Consider the following 23,070-nt stretch of genomic DNA (forward strand, 5'->3'; position numbering starts at 1 on the left):
TGTACAAATGGGATGGAAAGTAATTCAAGACTTCTGTCTCTTCTTCCCCACTGGATTCTGCTGGGGCTCCAGTGTCTTCTTCCCATCACCATTCTGTTCATTCTTGCTCTTCCTCTGAGCTATGGCACCCATGGCTTTTCTTTTACTTCTCTATCCATCCTTGCTTGTGGAGAACTCAGATAACTCCGTGAGGATGAACGGTTTTGGCAATAACAACAACACAACTACAACAGCACAACAACAACACAACTACTACAATAGCAGAACAATGAAACTACTACAGCACAACAACAACTACAACAGCACGACAACACAACTACAACAGCACAACAACACAACTACAACAGGACAACTACAACAGCACAACAAAACTACTACAGCACAACACAACTACAACAGCATAACAACTACAGCAATACAACTACAACACCACAACACCCTGACAACACCACAACTACAATGGCACAAGTACAACGGAACAACAACACTTGCTGAAGGCTTTCTAGCGCCAAGCACTGTTCTGCCCGTTGTAAATGTATTACATTTTCTAATTCTCACTGTCATACATACGTGAAATATGCATTCTGCTTATACTCATTACATACATGAAGAAACTGAGTCTTGAGTTTAAGTGACTCTTCATAGTCACACAACTGTTAAGTGGGGGAATTGAGATTTAAGCCCAACTCACACTATTACCCTATACAACAAAAGGAAGAAAAGAGCTAACACCATAGTAAACGTCTCTTTCCAGGCAATGAAAAGGACGATATCCCCCCATGCTCCATGTGCTTTTTGCCACATCTATTACCACCAGATGTCCCTTTTTGAAGGGGGAAAACTTTCACTGGAAAGCAAAAACATCTCATGGCTTCCATGGTTCTCTAGTATTTTCCAACCTTTTTCTTCAGTATTTTCCAACCTTTTCCCCAAGACCCCCTGTAAATGGGCACATGAAGATGTCACAGAGGCAACGGCCCAGGGACTGCAGCAACTCCATACATGGTTGACCTGAGCCCAGTCGAGGCACTGTACCTGCGGTTTTGAAACCTGTGCGGTTTTGAAATCTTCCCAGGAGAGCTGTTCCCCATTATTTCAGCCAACAAAACCCCCGAGGGTGCTTCCTCCATTAGCTGGTGAGGCTGCTCTTCTCATGCACCCAACACCACTTAGAGTTGGGTGCTCTTCTCATGCACCCAACACCACAAATGATGGGTGAAAATGACCCAAACGTGATCACCAGTGATGAGGAGTAGACCCCAACAAGCAAGAAGATTGTTTTCTCCACTCAGTCCCTTAAAGGAAGAAAAGAGTGCTTAGGATCAATGATACATCTACTAAATAATGATTGAACAATGCATGCTTATCCTAAGAAGAACCATGAATCTTCCTTTTTCTTAGTAGATACCACCAGTTCTGACTCATATCCATTCAGCAGCCACACCACCTTCCCAATGAATGTGAACAAGAGACGCAACATGGACCTATCTTTGGTTTGCAGAATATTCAAGTGTCTCCCATATCACCAGCCTTCTTCCCACACCACCATTTCATCTGCCACCCATCAGTGTCTGAATATGGGGTCTCATAAATGCAAAACTTAAAAGGGCTGACTGCACTGAATTGCAACTTGTTGCTTCTTTTCTTTAAAATTCTAGCACTGCGAGGCTGGACTCTTTACTAGGAAAACTATGCCAGGACTCTTCCCTCTCTTGGACCCCTAGACCAGACCAAGAAGGTGAGGATACCACAGTGTTTCATGCAGTATCTATCTTCTGAATGTGGGAATAGGAGAAACATGCTGTTCTGAGAGCAGAAAGCCACCAGACAATACAAGAGGCTTCCTCCCGCGCTGGGCTACTACCCTTTTGATTAGATTTGGGAAGTTAGTACAAGGAGATAAGTTAGGTGCCAGAGACTTAGAACCCTGTTGCCCAAGAACTTATGATTCCACAAATGAAGAGAAGGCAAGACAACACACACACACACACACACACACACACACACACAAGTGATTTGATAGTAATTCAAGGCAAACATCCTTCCAGGTTGACTCTGATCCAGCCGGCTACATAGCCAAGTGTTTGTCAAGGGGTTGAATCTCTTCCAATGTTTGTTTTCTCTTGTTGTTTCTCTCTGCTATGTTATCTCTTGAATTCTGGTCTCTGTCATACAACCTCACTCTATCCCCAACATTACTTGTGTCCTCTTTCGACAAGTACAAATTTAACATTTCACATTTTTATGGCAAATATTTTCTCCATATCAAAAAGTGACAACATCATTCTTCTGATTGCTCCAGTCAAAACTTGGATGTCATATTCCTCTCCTCTTATGTTTTTGTCATAGCTGCATCCAATTCCGTATTTAAAAATATATCGGAATCTGACAACTTCTTCCCTCCCCCTCCCCTCTTTGGTGTCAAACTCTTCCCTTCCCTCCTCTTCTCCCACCACAGCATCCATCTCACCTCTGCTAAATGGTCTCTCTGCTTCCCTGTGGCACCCCACCCACAATATCTGTTCTTATACCAGGGAGTAACCACCAATAATACCAGAGAGATGCAAAGTCCTTCCAAAAGTCTCAGACACTCTCCATGATCTGGTTTCCATTACCCCTCTGACTGTGTCTTGCCTCCCATAGTGCAAAAGGATTTCATTCAATCAAGCAAGTAACTGAGCAGCAAATGGAGAGGCAAAAGAGAGACAGCGTAATCACCAAGAAGGCCGAGCAGTGAGGAGGCTGATAGATAAGAGTAGGACTTCCATTTGCAGAAGAGAGAGCAAATATCATAGAGAGTGGCATCTAAGCCTCTGTCTCTTTCCCTTTGCTCTTCTGCATGAAAATGAAATCCTGCGGTAGTCATATTCATTGCGTCAATTTACATGTACGCCATGTTTCCTAAGATCCCTTGAGTAAGGTAATTAACACACCCTGTTCTTCAATTGTTTGTCCCTTTCTTGCCTTCTGGCGAGTACTGCAGCCAGCAGCATCTCTGCCATGGCTGGGACCTGCATCACTCTGTCCGAGGTGTGCAATGGGTGGGTTCCTGAGGCTCTTGACTAGTGTCACCAAGACCGTGCCTGATACACTTATTTTTGTCCCTGCCCCCTCTCTTGTACAACTTCCCTCTACTTTAATAGAAAACCCTACATCATTATAACTCTCCTGTTTCTCTCGGCATTCTCAGCAGGAGTGGAGGGATACCTTTACAACCACAGGCAAATAAATGGTTCTAGGCTTTACTAAATTGATTAAATGAATTGTCATCCACACACTTCTATAAGGCAAATCATCGAAGCTGATGAGACAGATGAAGGGGTAAGGGGGTCATAAGGACAGGTTGGATTGGGTGGGGGTATCCTGTGTAAAAAAAATGAATAAAACAAAAACAAATAGATTCACAGATCCAGTGAAATAAAATACTGAAAGCCAACATTTGCCCAGAACTTTACTGTTGCAGAGCACTTCCACAGATGAAGACTATTCTCACACTTTGCTAGCCCATTTATGGATCACGACTTAGAAACTTGACTGTGGTTCATAGGTTTCAAATCCTGAGTTTTTCTTCAGGACAAATTTTGGGAGGCAGATTTACCTTAAATGCATCTATTAAAATTAGATATGCTAAATTTCCAAGATTTTGAAATCAGCCTTTGTTTTCCACTTTTTGGCATTTCTGAAACTGGGATGTACCCTACAACTGATGTGTAAGTTTAATCTGGCAATGCTTCTTTCTTCTTCTTCTTCTTCTTCTTCTTCTTCTTCTTCTTCTTCTTCTTCTTCTTCTTCTTCTTCTTCTTCTTCTTTTTTTTTTTTTTTCCCTGGAAGGCTATGATTGGATCAATGGCGTGTCGCGGTCAGCAGAGTCTTAGGATCAAGGAAACAGAGTGTGCACACTTGTGTGAAATGTGAGCATGGATGTGTGTACTTACCTTTCTGGGTATTTCCATTCTTAGCTCCTTTTTACTACTAAATGCATACCAACACAGCCCTAGGGTCCTGGTAGGGCTCTTGGTCCAGATTCCACTAGTCAGCCTACGGTCTTCAAGGAGAGCTACAGCCCTACACGATTGATTTCTATTCTAAAGGGTGAAGCCTCCATAAGCTCCCAGCATCATCAGTAAGCCAAGAAAACCCTGCGATTGCCATTGTTGTTATATCCTTTGAGGCTCAGAGTATATCCTTGGAGGAGTTCAAACTCTTGGAGTTCCTTGTTCCTCTCTGTGCCTTGTCCCTCTCTCTGTCAGCTCTGCAGAGGGACACCCTCTCTGATCTGGCACAGAAACTGTCTCTTATCTGGCACAGAGGAGGACAGAGTCTGAGCTAGGACAGAGAGGGACAAGGACACAGGCCATATGCTTCTCTGTTCCGGGTTCCTATTGGAGACACCAAGGCCAGAAACTAAACTCATGCAAGAGGGAGCCATCCTCTGCAAGTAAGCAAAAGGTTTCAACATTTAAGCAGGATTTCTTTACAAATTCCTTAATTTCACCTTCCTGAATTTTACACTGAATTTTGTCAGTTTATAAATTTGCACTATAGCTTGGCACTGGGAAGAGGAGGGGGGCAGATAATCAAACCTATGGGCGTTTTACACACAGACACTGAAAAATAAAGACCATTAGCAAAAAGTATAATTAAATTAAAATGCCAACTTGCCAAGGAAGCTCAGTAAGTGGGAAATATATCAAACTGTGATAATACAAATGGGCTATTTCTCAAGGTGTGAGAATGTCAATGGAATAAACTCTGATAATTTGCTGACTTTTTATGCTGAAGGTAGAGTAATACCTTAAAAATAAATGACCACAATAACACACACAGACACACACACACACACACAACCGTGCAGTATGTGCACAACTGTTTAACTATGCTAATAGCACAAACCTAGGAGCCCCCAGGGCTGGAAGATCTAGAAAAATCACTTAAAGCCCAATTTCTCCTTTTGGGTGAGTTGGCCGGCCCCCAAATCCCAGCAGAACTTTTTTATTAGTCACTGGATCTACTTTCTTAGGTCCATTCAACCTAATTTATTTTGAATGCGTGTTTGCCAGTTAAGTTTAACATATCCAGTTAACGATAGCTGAATATTCTCTAAAAACAATCTTATAATGAAGCCACGGTTCTTTGTAGAATATTGAAAATTACTTTTGGCATGCAAGTTCGTTTTCTTAATTCCTCTTTTAGTGTGCAAATAACCTTTGAAAACCTGCTTCTAGGTGTTTATGTGTCAGGACAGTATCAAAAATTATTCAATTGCCAAGTCACATGTCAACACTTCTACTACAAAGCCTCCGAGAACCCTGATTCTCACTACTCTGCTGCCCTCTAGTGGAAACCTGACAACCCCTCAACTTCATTTCGATTTATTTATTTCAACGGAAGCATGGAATGGAAAACTCTTTGCATCACACCATGATGGTAAGAGGCACTTTAGAAGGAGCAAAATCTAAATGACCTGAAAACAGGGGACTCAGTTGAAATCCCTTGGAAGAACATTTAACGGAGGTGAGGCTGTCAAATATTTACTAATTATTTATCTAAGAATCACCTGCCACTACAGCATGCCTCGGAAACAAAAGACGGGTTGGGGGCGGGCGCGGGGGGGCAACCCCTATGTTCATATGAAAGGCTGAATAGACTGTCTGCTTATGGGATGTTTGGGAATGGCCTAGTCTCTCAATTCTAGAGTCACAGGGCACAGGCCCGAGTGTCAGAGGGAGAAGGGACATTTAAAGTTCATTCATCCTAATGCTGGATGATTTCACGCAACATAACAGAGATATTCAAATTCTTAGGTGAATTAAAGAAAAATCACTACATATATAACAGCACAGCAGGTATGCAGGTATCACAATGACGTGCAATTGATGAGTCATTTCATTTCCTTCCGTCATCTGATGAGACGATAGATGCCCAAAGAGGGGAAGGGACTTGCCAAGCACCCAGAGCTAATAGGTGGCATAGATGTCACCAGAATCTGGGTCCTATGATTCACGGTCCAGGTCTTTCCCTGTAACAACATTACAACAGGTGCCTTCAAAATTTATTTTTTACTTCTATTATCGCAGCAGGTGTGGAACACGTTTTCATAATCAGTTGAAATGGGCATTAACAAGTAACCTAACAAATAAGAACTGAATTATGGAACCTTATGGAACATATACTTTTTAGGAACAAATTAGAGTGGATCCCAGTTTATTCCTGTAACTGCATCACTCTTGGAATCCATGAGTGGTTTGCAAGTGGTGCAGATGCAGCCATGAGGAACTGTTCATGTGAGAAATAGAAATTTCGATTCATAAATACTGATGTGTGAGAAATGTAACTTTCTTTTAAAACTCAGTTTCTATTTAGACGCCCATCTCACTGAGTGGTGGAAGCTTAATTTCAGTTGATTCAGGGTTGGTCTGTCTTCCCACTTTATCTGGATTCGAGTAGAGGGGCCAATGTAGTGGGAGAGCACTAGAGAGACAGGTGCAGCCCTGGTCCCCAATGTCATCATTTCTTTAAGGTGGCACCCAGTGAGATTTCCTCATTCCTGTCAGGTGCTCCATGAACAGTCTTGAGATCTGCCAACTCCATCAGCTCCTGAATTAAACCCAGCATGCCCCTAGTGCCTAGGAAACTTCTACTGCTTCCCTACTATGAGCTGCCCTGTTGACCCAGGTATGGCATGTGGTTGTGTCCACCCTGGAAGCTTTGTTCCCACCCCTAGTCTTTACTTGAGAAGAAGCATCATTTTCTTTTGCTCTTGGATCTCATTGATGTGATGTTTCCATTGCCAGCACACCCACCATACACCCCACCCACCTCACAACTGCCTTTATGTAGCAAAAGGCAAGGCCATTCCTCAAAGACCCACCAGCATCAAATACACCTCATTCATTAATTCAATCAACATTTGTTGAGCTTCTCCCCTGTGCACTTAAGACAACCTCATGAGTAGACTGACCAGGTACCAACCCCAAAGGAGCTCACAATTTAGTGATGAGAATACCATTAAACAAGCAAAATGTACACACAGTGATCTGAGGGAACAATGGGAAGAGAGTGATGAGGAGTGGTGAGGAGGGATCTGATTTCAAGCTGAGTGGTGAGGAAAAGCTTTCCAAGGAAGCAACATTTGAGCAGTGATTTGCATAAACATCCAAGCAGGGACATTTCGAGTCTTGGAGCATGGAACTTCTGCTGGAAATTATCTATTCTTACAAATAGCAAAAGCAAAAACACCTTATTTTTGTGTGTTTGCCTTCTTATGTTCCATGAAAGTGGAGTTCTTAGCTGATAGGGTACACTGGGCCTCACAGAAAGTATAGAGAAAAATATCAGCTCATATTTCAAAATATTATTTCAGGACACATCCACTCTGGGCAGGCTTTGAGAGGAACATCCCTCATGACAAATTATCTGCCGTGTGTGATGAGGAGGGGAAAATAAGGCTGACACATTATGTAAAATAGCGTGGAGTTTCCTCAAAAAACTAAAAGAGAACTGCTTTATAGTCCAGCCATCCCACTGCTGGGTTTACATCCAAAAGAACTGAAATCAGTGTATCAAAGAGATATCTACACTTTCATGTTTATTGCAGCACTATTCACAATAGCCAAGATATAGAATCAACTTAAATGCCCATCAACACATGAATGAATGAAGAAAATGTGGCATATACACTGTTGAATGTTATGCAGCCATAAAAAGAATGAAATCCTGTCATATTCAGCAATATGGATGAGGCTGGAGGGTATTATGGTAAGTAAAATAAACCAGGCACAGAAAGACAAACACTGTCTGTTCTTACCCACATGTGGGAGTTTAAAAAAATTGATCTCATAGAAGTAGAGAATAGAATAGTGGTTACAGAAGCATGGGAAAAGGAGGTGGGGAGATAGTGGATGTTGGTTAACTGACAAAAAATGACATCAAAGCAGGAAGAATAAGTTCTAATGTTCTATAGCATTGTAAGATGACTATAGTTAACAATTTACTTTATGTTTTCTAATTATTCAGAAGAAAGGATTTTTAATGTACCAAACAGAAAGAAATAATAAATGTTTCAGGTGACAAATACACTAATCAACCTGATTTGATCATTACACATTGTTTACATGTATTGAAATACTATTCTGTATCCCATAAATACGTACAATTACTACATGTCAACTAAAAAGAAAAAAATTTTAAAAATTTTAAAAAATAAGACTGATTGTATCACTATTTAGAGTCAGACTCCTGGTGGCTCAAGCCTTCCTTAAGGTTTACTTTTTGCCTCTGGAGAGCAGAGACCTCAGTCGCTGTTGCAACCTCATGCCTATGCCAACCCAGCCCTCTGGCATGGCACCATGGCCACCGAAGGCACCCACCCGACAGGCTGACCTGAAGGAATGGATCAAACCACACCCATGCAAGCAAGAGTCTGAATAAGGTACCTTTAACTCAGGATAGAACTCCTGACTCCAATCAGGAATAGCCTTCAGAAAAGAAAAGTGTTTTTATGGGAGCCTCCACCCACTTGTTAGTCATTTATCCACATGAATCCTTAGTCCAGGTGTCCAAAATCCAAATACTCTTGGAGACTTAGACAGGTGACATAAATAAGAGAAGTGGGCTGGCTAAGGGACGATTCTTCACCTTCCCAAAGAAGTATTTTCTTTGCCATTTTCTTTGACTTGTTCTTCTTTCTTATAGGTTCATTATTCTGTATATTATAGGGACAAGGGAAAAAAATTTATATCCCTCTTTACTATTCGTCCATGAAAGAATTACAGTAAATGGCATCTAATTCTATGTCTCAATGGCAGAAAACCACCAGGGTGAAGAAAAGAGCATGGTGAATTGAACAGCACAGGTCTCATCTAAATAAGGATGAACTAGAGCTAATTGTCCCCTCATGGGATTATGGACTCAGTGTTGCCTGCTCTTTTTTCAAAAGAAGCTGGCACCTATTCTTGTGAAATATCCTAATATAGTCACATGCACAATTAATACATATTTTTTTAAAACCTTGTGCGGGAAACAGGGGATACATCTTTGGTCCAGATTCAGGGTATGAATCACCAATTTAGAGCCTGAATTTTTGTCACATTCTTCAGCTCTTGGGGTATCAACCAGATATTTAGAAGAAGTCTTGGCCTGTGAATCTAGAGGCTGGGGTGGGCGTCCTCATTCTACTATAAACTCTGTAAAAATGTGGACAACTTGTACCCCTCCCTGATCATCTCCTTAACTTCTCTGAACAAGGAGGAGATTAGATGACCAAATTTATTTTTATATGCACATCTAGAGTGTAAACAGCTATAATAAATAGACTGTAAAATGCATATGGCTTAAAAAAATAAACGAATAGAAGTTTCACTCTCAGTCACAGAACAATCCAGGGTGGGACAGCTGGAGCTTTCCTCCACCCTGTGATTCCAAGACCTACTCTCCTGTGATTATGTTGGCTCCCATGGCCTTGCCATTGTCTACCTCTTGCTGCTGTCACAGAAGAGATACGGTAGAGGAAATAAACACTTGCTTCTTGAAAATCATGACCCAAGATCTATACAAATCATTTTTACATACATTCAGTTGGTAAGAACTGGACACACAGCCACACCCAGATGCAGGGTGTGGCATGACTACACTGTGGAAGGGAAGAACAGATTTTAGTGGATGTCTGGCATTCTTTGCCACCTATGCTTCAAGAAAATGTCGCACATGAATCCAATATATAAAACTCATACATCATGTAGCTGTATGAGTTGAAGATGGAATAGGGAATTCCTAAACTCCATGATGAAGGTTGCATCACTGCTCAAAATATTTTTTGGTCATGGAGAAAGAAGGTGTTGCTTTGTTGCACTGACATCAGGCTTGGCCATGTGACTCACTCTTGCCCAGTGAATGTAGCTAGAAGTGATGGGTGCTATTGTTAAACAGAAGCTTTGAAAGCCATGGTTCACCACTCTTCTATTTTCCTTCTGAAGGGAGACCAGTATGTCCCAGAAAAGAGCTTCTTTTTCAGTAGAATTAGATTGAAAAAGATAGGAAATAAAATCAGAGCTGCTTCATGATGGTCATGTCACATGAATGAAAAATGCATCTTTAATTTTGCAGGCCATTAAGATTTGGTGCCATTTGTTAGTGCAGTACAACTCGGCCAAAGCTGACTGGTACACTCTCATGTCCAGTGTCCTCTTGCCTCATTAGGGGCCTGGGAAGCATTTCCTTATAACTTCTAGGACTTGGCAAAGTATTGGACTCAATAATTGCTAAGATCTCTCAAAGTCCCAGCATTCCTTGATTCTGTCTCCATATGGCAGGGTGTCTATATTCCTAGAGGCTTTGAAGGATCTTTGTAATCCTAGAGCCTAACACCATGCAAGGTATAAAGTAGGTGCTCAGTAAGATTGCTGAATATGAAACATATTGTTTTGGCAATTTCCTGCAGCATGAAAGTTTCTAACCAATGTCTTCCCTACAGGCCATTTTTTCTGCCTAGAGTGCCCTTCTCTCCCTTCTTCCATGTGGTAGACTTCATGTTTCAAGCCAAGCTCAGGTGTTCTCTTCCCTATGACCGTCTCAGACTGGAGCCTGAAGAAATGTGTCCCTTCTCTGGATTCCAATAACTCTGAAATTTCCCTAGGCTCTTCCATGCTATATTCCTTTGGAAGCAATGCTTGGCTTCGTGATTTTTCATTCTCTCAGTTTCTCGGATATTGTCTGATTCACCAATAAGTACTCAAAATGTTCTTATTAAACAAATGAATCAACATAGTATTTCCAAATTTGTCATGATATAAAAACTTGAAAGAATTTGATGTCAAATATGTATATTAAAATATAACCTTTATGTGGTTTGAAGACTTTAATATTAGAAAAGTAATACCTTTTGTATGAGACACATTGTCTTTCTCAAGAACCTGACACTGTATTATATTCTAAGGTACATGTTGTATATAAATTATAGCATTTGCCATGCATCCTCTCGGGCTAAATACTGCCCTTCCAGTCATAAAAAAATGTGTTTAAAGAAACTTTTCTCTTTTCTTTGGAAGCAAAAGTACACCAAATCGTTTATACTCTAGTATAAATTAGTTAATCAGTTCACAAGTTTGCTTCTCTCTCTATATATATATACACACACACACACACGTATATATACATATATACACGCACATATATGTTTGCTATCATTTTAAATCTATTTGAATATTTAGTTCTTAATATTTCTGTCTTTTTATAAACAATGCATTCCCGAGAATGTCTTTCCAAGATTGTGTTTACGTTTGGACTTTGGAAGCCATGTGGATCATTGTGCTGCGGGGTTTGACTCTGTCTCCACCATCTACTGGCTGGTAAAGCTGGTCAAGACAGTCAAATTTCCTAGCTCTCATTTTCTCAAAATGAGATAATTGGTGGCTAATAAATGGTACATCAATCCACATGTATTAATCACTACTAAGGAAGAAAATGCATTTAGAATTTAGATTGATATAAATCATAGCATAAAATACAATGTTTAGAGGCTTCTCCTTATATTGCACCCACCTGGATGAACTAAACAAAGACACCCTTACTCAGGAGACTGAGGAAGGGGGATCACTAAAGTCCAGGAGTTTTATACCAGCCTGAACAATATAGCAAGTTCTCATCTCTACAAAAATGATAATCATAATCAATCATAATAAAACAGGCATAGGGGTGTACCTGTGGTCCCAGCTACTCAGGAAACTGAAGCAGGAGGATCTCTTGAGCTCAGGAGTTCACGGTTGCAGTGACTTATGATCGTGCCAGTTCACTCCAGCCTGGGCAACAAAGCAAGACTCCCTCCCGACCAACCCCCAGAAAAAAAAGGAAAAGAAGATATTCTGAATGAGAGAGGCAGGTCTGAAACAAAGGTAATGAAAGCCTCTAGAACTCTTATTTACAAATCCAAGCCACCTTTTCTTCTGTAACTAAAACAACAGGAATATTTTCTTCTTTTTATTCAACTCCACCATCTTTAAATTGGAGACTCAATGAAACTGAAACTCCTGCCCTTCCAGAACTTAAGTGACTGTGCTTGCATTGATACAACAAAAAAACAACATGGAACAAAGAAAACCAACCCTGGTTGGATCACATATTTTTTTCTAACTAAGGAGATTGATGAATTGCTTCACTACATCCAGCAGAAACTGGAAATGATAACTCTTTCCCCCAGTCATAATGACTAACTGTTAAACTTGAAAGGATAAAACAAAGGAAGAATCTTGTTGCCTCCCCTAAGTTACAAGCACTACAAATGGGACTAACACCTTTCATCTTCTCACTCACAACAGCTGGCTTCTGAGGAATAGCCTCCGGGGATGACAGGGTGGCTGGGTGTGCTGGGGGCATCGTGCGGAGAAACAGCTGTTTCTCAGATTTGCTGGAAGGAAATTTTAATCAGGGTCAGGCTGGAATTGGTTTGTGCAGACTTGGGCCTAGTCATTCCTTTATGAGAGACAAATGGCAAGGTGCTTTCTGGGTTATGAAAACTCCGAACTCCAAAGTCGTGCTGGGACCTGCTTCATTTCTCCCTTCAGGCACCCGTGGACTGGCTTAGGTCCTTCTGCTAACTTAGGTTACTCGGCAGCTTTATCGTGTATATAGCAAGAGAACCTATAGGCACACACATTTTGCTGGCCCTTCTATTGAAAGGTGATGCTACTAGCTTTCAACAAAGAGATAGGCAGTGAGCACAGTTCAAACTCTGAATCTCCCAGGTACCAAATGCGATGGTTAGTTCTATGTGCCAACGTAGCTAGGCTATAGGACCTAAGTATTTAACCAAACAGTAATCTGGGTGTTCCCGTGGAGGTATTGTGTAGATGTGGTTAACATCTCCAACTAGCTGACTCTAAATAATGGAGATGACCTTCCATAATGTGGGTCGACGTCACCCAATCGGTTGGTGGCCTAAAGAGCAAAAACTCTGAGGTTTTACAAAAAAGAAGTTCTGCCTCAAGACTCTACCTTTAATTCTTGCTTGAGTTTCCAGCCTGCTGGCTCACTCAGCAGATTTCTTTTTTAATTCAATAGCTTTTAGGGTACAGGTGGTTTTAGGTAACACGGATAAATTATACAGTGGTAAATTCTGAGATTTTTAGTGCAACTGTCACCTGAGTAGTGCACATTGCACCCAAGGTGTAGTTTAGCGTCCCTAGTCTCCCTCCTACCCTCCACCTCCTGAGTTTTTAAAGTCCATTTATGACTCTGTATGCTTTTGCATACTCATATTAATAGCTTAGCTCCCACTTACAATTGAGAACATTCAGTTTTTGGTTTTCCACTCTTGTGTTACTTCACTTAGAAAAATGGCCTCCAGCTTCATCCAAGTTGCTGCAAAAGACATTATTTCATTCCTTCTGATGGCTGAGTAGTATTCCATCACGTATATGTGCCACATTTTATTTATCCGCTCATTAGATGATGGGCACATAGGTTGGTTCCACATCTTTGCAATTATGTATTGTGCTCAGCACATTTTGGAATTGCCAGATCCACAGAATCACAAGAGTCAATTCCTTAAAATAATTCTTTTAATACTGACATATATACATAAAAACAAACATAGAGTTCTGCAAAACTAAAACATTCTAAGATGATAGTATACTATTTCTAGAACATTACAAGTGTTTGCCTGATCCTGGGGTCATGAGGAACGGCTAAAGTCAGAGTGATTCAAGAATTCCTCAATATTTTGAATAACTTTAGGGTCTTTTCCTGACTCCTTTTCTGAAAAACACAGAGACGCCAAAATGGTCTGGCATGTATTGCTCCAAGGAAGAGAATGGATGACAGAGATAAAAACTTGAATCGATACTTAGCTTTTGAGTTTCAAAAGTCCTACCCTTTGTGATCAGAGTAGGTTTGTGCATGGAATGGAAAGATTTTAGAGTACAAACAGGGGGAAAAATCAAACACCTCTTTCTGTGAGCCACGCCTGCAAACTAGTTAATGATGCTTTGGTCCGAGTGGGGAGTTGAAGATGAAGAAAGTTTTGGGAAGGCAATATGGACTCTGATGAAGATCAGCCCTGTGCTCTAAACTCATCCCCTCCCACCCCTTCTCAGATCCTTTCTAGCTGGAGGGAATTCAAGGACAGAAGGCACATGAGCCTAGCTTCCAGGTTAGAAGCAGGAAGGCAGTCAACCTTAGATTGAATAGTCATTCATTCATTCATTTAACAAATGTCTACTGAGTCTCTGCTATGTGCCAACTATTGTCCTAGGTGCTTGAGTAGACAAGAAGGACCAAGTCCTCACCCTATGAGAGCTCACATCCCAATGCAGGCTTACCCTGTGAGAGCGCGTATTAAAAGTTCTCACCCTATGAGAGCTCATATTCCATTACAGGGTTCCTCAGCCATGGCTCTGTTGATAGCTTGAGCTGGATTGTTCTTTGTTGTAGGAGCTGCTTTGGGCATTGTTGGGTGTTTAGAGGCATCCCTGACCTCTACTCACTAGATGCCTGCAGCAATCTCTCAGTTATCACCAACATAAAGATCTCCAATATGCCGAATGGCCCCTAAAGGTGGTGGATGGAGTTAATGAACCCCAAGTGAGAAGCACTCTTCCAATGAATAAACATATTATAAATACACAAATAAAATGTTACAATACAGTGTCTGGTAAAGGTAAGTGGATAGGAGATAGTGAGGGATGGGGGCTGGTGTGGTCAAAGATGATCTATCTGAGAAAATGGTATTTTAAGACTCCTAAATGAAATAAGAGAGCAAGCCACAAGAATATCCTTCAGAAGAGCTTTCCAGGCAGAAGGAACTGCACATTTATAGGCCCCGAGAAGGGAGTGTGTTTATTGTGTATGAGGAACCAGAAAGAAGTCCAGCCCAGTTTTGTATTACTCTCATGATTTTTCTAATGATTTTATTTAACCTTCCTGGAAACATTCTAGATGCTTAGAGTGTTCCAAGTACAGGAAGCAAGAAGAAGAGTAGAAGGAGAAGATGTTGCAGAGGCTCCAAGGGCCAGATCAGGTGTGCCACACGAGGATGCTGGGCTTCATTTTAAGTACAATGGAAACCTGATGGAGAATTTTGAGCAAGGGAACGATATGAACTGACTTGCTTAAAGGGGTTATGGGGGACAGGAAAGGCGTGGAAGCAAGGAGATAGTTTGAAAACCACTAGAGGAGTTACGATGGTGGCCACGTTTGGGTGAGAGCAGAGGAGGTCATGAAAAGTAGTTGAATTCCAAGTATGTTCTAAAGGAAGGGATGATAGGATTTATGAGGATTTGAGTGTGATATGTGAGAGAAAGAAAAAGCGTTTGGGAATTTTAAGTTTTGGGACGGACGGTGGTGTCATATACTGGGGTGGGGGTGACATTTGGGGAGAAGCATGTTTGAGAGGGTCATAGGAGTTAGGTTTTGATCACATTGATTTCAGAAAGCCTATTAGATATTTGGATAGTTCACTGGAGATATCAGTAGGCAGTCAGACATATAAGTCTAGAACTTAGGGAGTGGGTGGGGCTAGAAATAAAAATTTGCAAGGCATCAGTGTATGGCAGGTTTTTAAAGGATAGGGTGAAATGGCTTAGAGAGTGAATAAAATTTGAGGAAAGATTCAAGGATGGGCACCTGGGGCACCGCAGCATTCTGAAAAGACCCAGAGGTGTGGCTGGGAAGATACACTCTTTGATGGCCTCACATTATTATGGCATGGGAGCAGCATAGTAACCCGCACTGTCAAGAGAAGACAAAAGTCCGAGACAGGCCAGGACTCAAAAGATTCTGTAGGTGGAAAGTGCAGGTGACTCAGCTACCACTTTCATGAATTAAAGACAGCAGTCATCAGTGACCAGCACTTTTCAACACTGTCACTGTTGTGAACAGTAAGGAAAGACAGAGGAACAGTGGTCAGGGGAAGCTAAGTGAAGACTACACAGAGAATCTATGCACTTTCTTAGCAACTTTTATATAAATCTAAAATTATTCCAAATAAAATAATTATTATGGTTTTTTTCTTTTCTTTTCTTTTGAGACAGAAGAGTCTCTCTCACTCTGTTGCCCAGGCTGGAGTGCAGTGGCGCGATCTTGGCTCACTGCAACCTCCACCTCCCAGGTTCAAGCGATTCTCCTGCCTCAGCCTCCTGAGTAGCTAAGATTAGAGGCACCTGCCACCATGCCCAGCTAATTTTTGTATTTTTAGTAGAGACAGGGTTTCACCATGTTGGCCAGGTAGGTCTCAAACTCCCGACCTCAGGTGATCCACTTCCCTCGGCCTCCCAAAGTGCTGGGATTACAGGTGTGAGCCACCACCCCCCGACAGTTTATTACGTTTTTATGAACAGGAGACAGTGTCTAAAGAATCGAAGAACAAGAAAGACTCCAGCTGCCTGTATCTTGATTAGAATGAGCACTTCTTAAATATCTACAATTTGCTGGGTACTGTGTAAGTCTTATTACCTGCATTTGCTTTAATAATTTCCTAATAATAATCCCCTAATAATCCTGTTGAGTCTGGAACATTTCACATTTATATAAGAATATAGAGCCCTTGGGAGGCTAACCAACTTTTCCAAGTTTACAAAATACGGAAAGGGCAGGGCAGAAAATGCAACCCAGATTTATATGACTCTCATTTTTCTCTAATGATTTTACTTAACCTTCCTGGAAGCATCCTAGATGCTTTGAAGACCAAATAAAAGCAATGGCTATCTTGCCAGAAAATACATATGTACAAAGAATGTTAATTACCATATCAGGAGATTCATGGGTACCCATACAGTATCCAGTAACCACCACTTAAAAACCCTTGTACCACACCCCACTGTATCTGAGATCTCAATGAGACAAAAGAAAAACAGATGAAGTGAAAGAGAAAGAAAACAGAATAGTATTTAAAGCCTTCTTTTGGCACAGTTTAAAAATTTAAGCTCAGCCGGTGCCAGAATTCTCAATATATTTACTGTTTCCATGATTTAAAATATGATAGAAAGCTGAAGTCTTACCCTGGTCTCTAACATGGTCCTGGGAACACCTGGAAGGAGAAAGCAGCACAGGTGAGTAAAAGTCAGACACCACTGTGTTCTGGGCCATGGCAGTTTCTGCTACCTACATCCTGGGCTCCAGCAGGATACCTGGCCCCATGCATTATTTGGAGAGGTGGCCCACATTAAACAAATAAGAAGGATCACTAACTAGGCCAGCAATGCCTGTATCTGGAGACACATGATCCCAGCGCACCTGCATGCGAAGAGCATTAGCTCATTACCGAACATCTCTGAGCACCCTCAGAACACGTGGTCCTCGGTGACAAATTCAATTGCACTTGGCACAAAGCCATGGCATTATTCACATGCCATGTCTCTCGGCCTTTGCCAAGGTTCTGCAGGATGTGGGACTCATTGAACACAAGTTGTAGGCCCACAAAAATGAGAGGACAAGTAGGAGAACCAATGTAGGCAAAAGATGGGACAGGAGATGAGAAGTAAGAAAGCAAAGTTACTTTTATACCCACACAATTATTTTCATCATTATGGGTATCGATTTCCAATAAGTGTCCCAAATTATTCCCATCCTCAGTAAAAATTTTCAGATTTTACTCATTTGGTTTATCTTAGTTCTCTTCACAGCCAAAGACAAACATACAAGCATTAAACTTTTGGCACTCAAAAAACTACAATCAAACCTTATAAACTGGCACCCGTAAGACAAATTCAGCCCTTTGGAGGTGGTTTGCTCATTCTTCACTTGCATTCCACTTGGGGCAGGGGGCAGTTGTGCGTTTCTAATTTGAAACTCTTGAAGCATTTTCTGCTTCCTCCAGTTTGCCTCAGTTCCCACCTGGCCCACTGTGCTGCAAAGCCATGTGGATTTGCCACCCCATTTTAGAGAGGGCCAACCACGCCCTTCTTCTCCTGCCTTTTCCTTTTCGTAAAAGTGGAAACCAATCTATTAAGGAATAAAAAGATCACAAGAATTAAAGAGAAGGAGAGGGAGGTGCCAGACCCAAACTCTGTCTTCTGGTGTGCCATCCTGTCAAAAATTGCAACATTAGGGTCCCATTCCTTTGGGTTAAGGATTTGTCTCTCAAGGAGCTGAGCAGAGAGGGACAGCACAGACTATATCCCCAGAAAACTCTGCTATCTACACAGGGTGCTGCTCACTTTGGCATCTTGAAAATACTATAAATCCTGCGGGCTAGGTGGTTCATGCCTGTAATCCGAACACTTTAGGGGACCGAGGCGGGTCATAACCTGAGGTCAGGAGTTCGAAACCAGCCTGGCCAACATGGCAGAACCCCGTTTCTACTAAAAATACAAAAATTAGCCGGTTGTGGTGGCACACGCCTGTAATCCCAGCTACTTGGGAGGTTGAGGCAAGAGAATTGCTTGAACCTTGGGGGTAGAGGTTGCAGTGAACTGAAATCATGCCACTTCACACCAGTCTGGGTGAAAGAGCGAAACTCTGTATCAAAAGTTAAAAAAAATTGTAAATCCCCATGGCCTTTCAAGAAAATACCCCAAATTTGTGATTTAAGATGTGAGTGGGTGTGTGTAAATATGCATGTAAATATATTTATACATGTTATACATATGCATACATATTTTACATACATGTAACTTCTCTCCATAGTCTCTCTTCCTCTTTGAGTTTTTTTTCCTGATTCTCCAAACCTCTCCGAATTTTTTATTCAGATGTTGTTATTTGTGATCCCAACTCCAAAACATATCTATGTTGTGTATATATATGTATTAATATAGAATATTCTTATATATAAGAATATATATTCTTCACATATATATGAAGAATTCTTTTGTTGGAATGATTTCAGATAGAAGCAGAGCTGGTGATCTGGCTGAAGGGAGCAGCGTAACGCAGAGCCCCTCAGATCTTGCCCATCTGGAATCTTCTTCGTGCAGGCTGTGCACTCACCTGTCTGCTTCCCTGAAAGACACTCCAAGCTCATTATCCCTGAGTGAGCGATTTTCGTGTTTTGAGTGCCATTTAGCTAAGCTCTTTGAGAGACAAATCCTTAACCCAAAGGAACGGGACCCTAATGTTGCAATTTATGGCCGGATGGCACACCAGAGGAGGAAAGAGTTTGGGCCTGGTACCCTCCTCCCCCTCTCTAAACCATATGCCTAAGACTGGCAGTGACTCTGGGAAATGAACCAGTAGGGTTATCTTTTCCCTATGATATCAAATTTTACAACCCAGTCTGAAGGATCACTTTATTTCAAGAAACAGACACTCACTTAAGCTAGCTTTGGCAATAAGGAATTTATTGGAAGGATGCAGAAAAACCTCGTGAAACCTGTTTGAAGAACTACAGCTGGCCCTGGAAAGTCACCAGCTCCCTCTGTTCTTTATCTCCTCATTTTGGGGACCACTTGAGCTCTCACGGCTGTTTCTTTTTGCAAGCCTCTTCCATTCTCCCCATGGTCTCTCTTTCTCTCTGAAGGTCTTTTCTCTGCTTCTCCAAACCTCTGTGGATTTTTTTACTCGGATGTTGCTATTTGCCATCCCAACTGTTTATGGCCTCAGTTTCAAGGCCATCATTGCTGGCTGTATTTTTCCAAGCCCTTCATGTTTTTGAAAGAAAGACACTGATTGGTTCATCTTAGATCAGGTGACTCTCTCAGTCCAATCAGCTTTGGTAATAGGGCAAGGTCAACTGGCACAAAGAAAGTTAGAGATAAGGCTTCCATTAAGACTAGGACTAGTAGGAGCATTCTGAAGAGAGGGACAGCACAGCTTCCCAAATCTGTGTTTCTCTTCCTTCCTACCTCACAGGGTTGAGGGTGAACATGGCACTCTGGCACAAGAACCACACATGAGTTTAGGGACAATCAGCTTCAACTGTTCCCCAGGTACAGGGCAGCAAATACAATCCTCTCCAGGAGATTTCCTCCATCACTCCTCACCCTGCTGGGGCAAGTGCATGGGATGGACTAATTCAAAACCCCTAGGGTGGAAAGAGAGGAGAAGGCTACAGGAGGTAGGTCCAAGCTCAATCAAAGGAAGTGCAATGTAACAGTGAAGGTGACTGTGGAGAAGGCCATCCCCAAACCTTCAGGCTGGGGTTAGAGGGAGAGGAGCTCCCTGCAGGGTGCAAGGCACCATGGCAGCTCCTGAGGCTCCTTCCTTCCCCATGTTGAGAGGTGAAGCCAGCTGGGCTTCTGGGTCGGATGGCTACTTGGAGAACTTCTGTGTCTAGCTAAAGGATTGTAAATGCACCAATCAGCACTCTGTAAAATGGACCAATCAGCAGGATGTGGGAGGGCCAAAGAAGGGAATAAAAGCTGGACACCCGAGCCAGCAGAGTCAACCCGCTGAGGTCCCCTTCCACGCTGTGGCAGCTTTGTTCTTTCTGCTCTTCACAATAAATCTTGCTGCTGCTCACTCTTTGGGTCCACACTACATTCATGAGTTGTAACACTCACCACAAAGGTCGGCGGCTGCATTCCTGAAGTCAGCGAGACCACAAACCCACCCAGAGGAACAAACAACTCCAAACGCGCCACCTTTAAGAACTGTAACACTCATTGCAAAAGTATGGGGCTTCACTCCTGAAGTTAGCCAGACCACGGACCCACTGGAAGGAAGAAAACTCAGGACACGTTTGAACATCTGAAGGAACAAACTCTGGACACACCATTTTTTTTTTATACTTTATGTTCTAGGGTACGTGTGTACAACGTGCAGGTTTGTTACATATGTTTATATGTGCCATGTTGGTGTGCTGCACCCATTAACTTGTCATTTATATTAGGTATATCTCCTAATGTTATCCGTTCCCCCTCCCCCCACCCACAACAGGCCCTAGTGTGTGATGTTCCCCTTCCTGTGTCCAAGTGATCTCATTATTCAATTCCCACCTATGAGTGAGAACATGCAGTGTTTGCTTTTCTGATCTTGTGATAGTTTGCTGAGAATGATGGTTTCCAGCTGCATCCATGTCCTACAGAGGACATGAACTCATCCTTTTTTATGGCTTCATAGTGTTCCATGGTGTATATGTGCCACATTTTCTTAATCCAGTCTGTCATTGATGGACATTTGGGTTGGTTCCAAGTCTTTGCTATTGTGAATAGTGCCACTATAAACATATGTGGGGCATGTGTCTTTATAGCAGCATGATTTATAATCCTTTGGGTATATACCCAGTAATGGGATTGTTGGGTCAAATGGTATTTCTAGTCCTAGATCCTTGAGGAATCACCACACTGTCTTCCACAATGGTTGAACTAGTTTACAGTCCCACCAACAGTGTAAACATGTTCCTATTTCTCCACATCCTCTCCAGCACCTGTTGTTTCCTGACCTTTTAATGATTGCCATTCTAACTGGTGTGAGATGGTATCTCATTGTGGTTTTGATTTGCATTTCTCTGATGGCTAGTGATGATGAGCATTTTTTCATGTGTCTATTGGCTGCATAAATGTCTTCTTTTGAGAAGTGTCTGTTCATATCCTTTGTCTACTTTTTGATGGGGTTGTTTGTTTTTTTTCTTGTAAATTTGTTTGAATTCTTTGTAGGTTCTGGATATTAGCCCTTTGTCAGATGAGTAGATTGCAAAAATTTTCTCCCATTCTGTAGGTTGCTTGTTCACTCTGATGGTAGTTTCTTTTGCTGTGCAGAAGCTCTCTAATTAGATCCCACTTGTCAATTTTGGCTTTTGTTGCCATTGCTTTTGGTGTTTTAGACATGAAGGCCTTGCCCATGCCTATGTCCTGAATGGTATTGCCTAGGTTTTCTTCTAGGGTTTTTATGGTTTTAGGTCTAACATTTAAGTCTCTAATCCATCTTAAATTAATTTTTGAATAAGGAGTAAGGAAAGGATCCAGTTTCAGCTTTCTACTTATGGCTAGCCAGTTTTCCCAGCACCATTTATTAAATAGGGAATCCTTTTCCCATTTCTTGTTTTTGTCAAGTTTGTCAAAGTTCAGATGGCTGTAGATGTGTGGTATTATTTCTGAGGGCTCTGTTCTGTTCCATTGATCTATATCTCTGCTTTGGTACCAGTATAATGCTCTTTTGGTTACTGTAGCCTTGTAGTATAGTTTGAAGTCAGGTAGCATAATGCCTCCAGTTTTGTTCTTTTGACTTAGGATTGTCTTGGCAATGCAGGCTCTTTTTCGGTTCCATATGAACTTTAAAGTAGTTTTTTCCAATTCTGAGGACACACTGTCTTCAAGAGCTGTAACAGTGAGCATGAGGGTCCGCGGCTTCATTCTTGAAGCCAGTGAGACCAAGAACCCACAAGAAGGAATAAATTCCGGACACAATGTGTCTATCATCTCACAAGTCACACACTGTTTAGCAAGTTAAGAAAGATTCTACATTTTAGCATCCTTTCTTCACTTGGCCTATTATTGCTCCATGATTTATGAGGAGAGGTAGCAGCCTATACAGTACAAGCAGAGAATAGCCAATAGAACTCCCTTCCCCCAAACCCCTTCTGCGTGCCCTGCAGAGGTACCAGAACTCCACACTCCAGCTATGCTTTAGCCAAATAATGTCCAAGCAGCAAAGGATGGAGAATACAGAATGCCCAAGATGTGATAGAACATAAAACACAATCCCACAAGAAATCAGCTCTAGGAATTATGAAACATAAATCACAGTTCTCTTTGTTCTGTGATCATGTCAACACTGCAAATTTTATACCTAAATAGAAATGAAAAACAACTCACGGGATGATCTACTTCAATCATGCCCATAATATCAACCTTTAACGGGAAAAGTGTGTGGTGTGTATGTGTCTGTGCATATGCATGTGGGGAAGAGAGCAACTGGAATGTGGTCAAGCTACTCCCTGAAATTCTACCATGTGTCCATACTGGGGCTGAAACCACAAGCATACGATTTTGGCACCTGTATATACAATTTGCATTTTTAAACACCTTCAATTTCTAGAGTAGGCAATTGCTCAGTTCTCTTTCGGTTCTTAAGGAGAACTACTCTGGTGCTAACATGGCATATTCTCATGCCAGCATTCTATTTTCCTTTGCTTTCTGGCTGATGGTGATCTCCGAAGTGAGTCCAGAGTCACCCTCTGGGAGTGCTCCCCAAAACATGCACTTG

This window comes from Chlorocebus sabaeus, chromosome 5 (genome assembly GCF_047675955.1).
Source record: "Chlorocebus sabaeus isolate Y175 chromosome 5, mChlSab1.0.hap1, whole genome shotgun sequence".
In the NCBI taxonomy this organism is placed as follows: domain Eukaryota; kingdom Metazoa; phylum Chordata; class Mammalia; order Primates; family Cercopithecidae; genus Chlorocebus; species Chlorocebus sabaeus.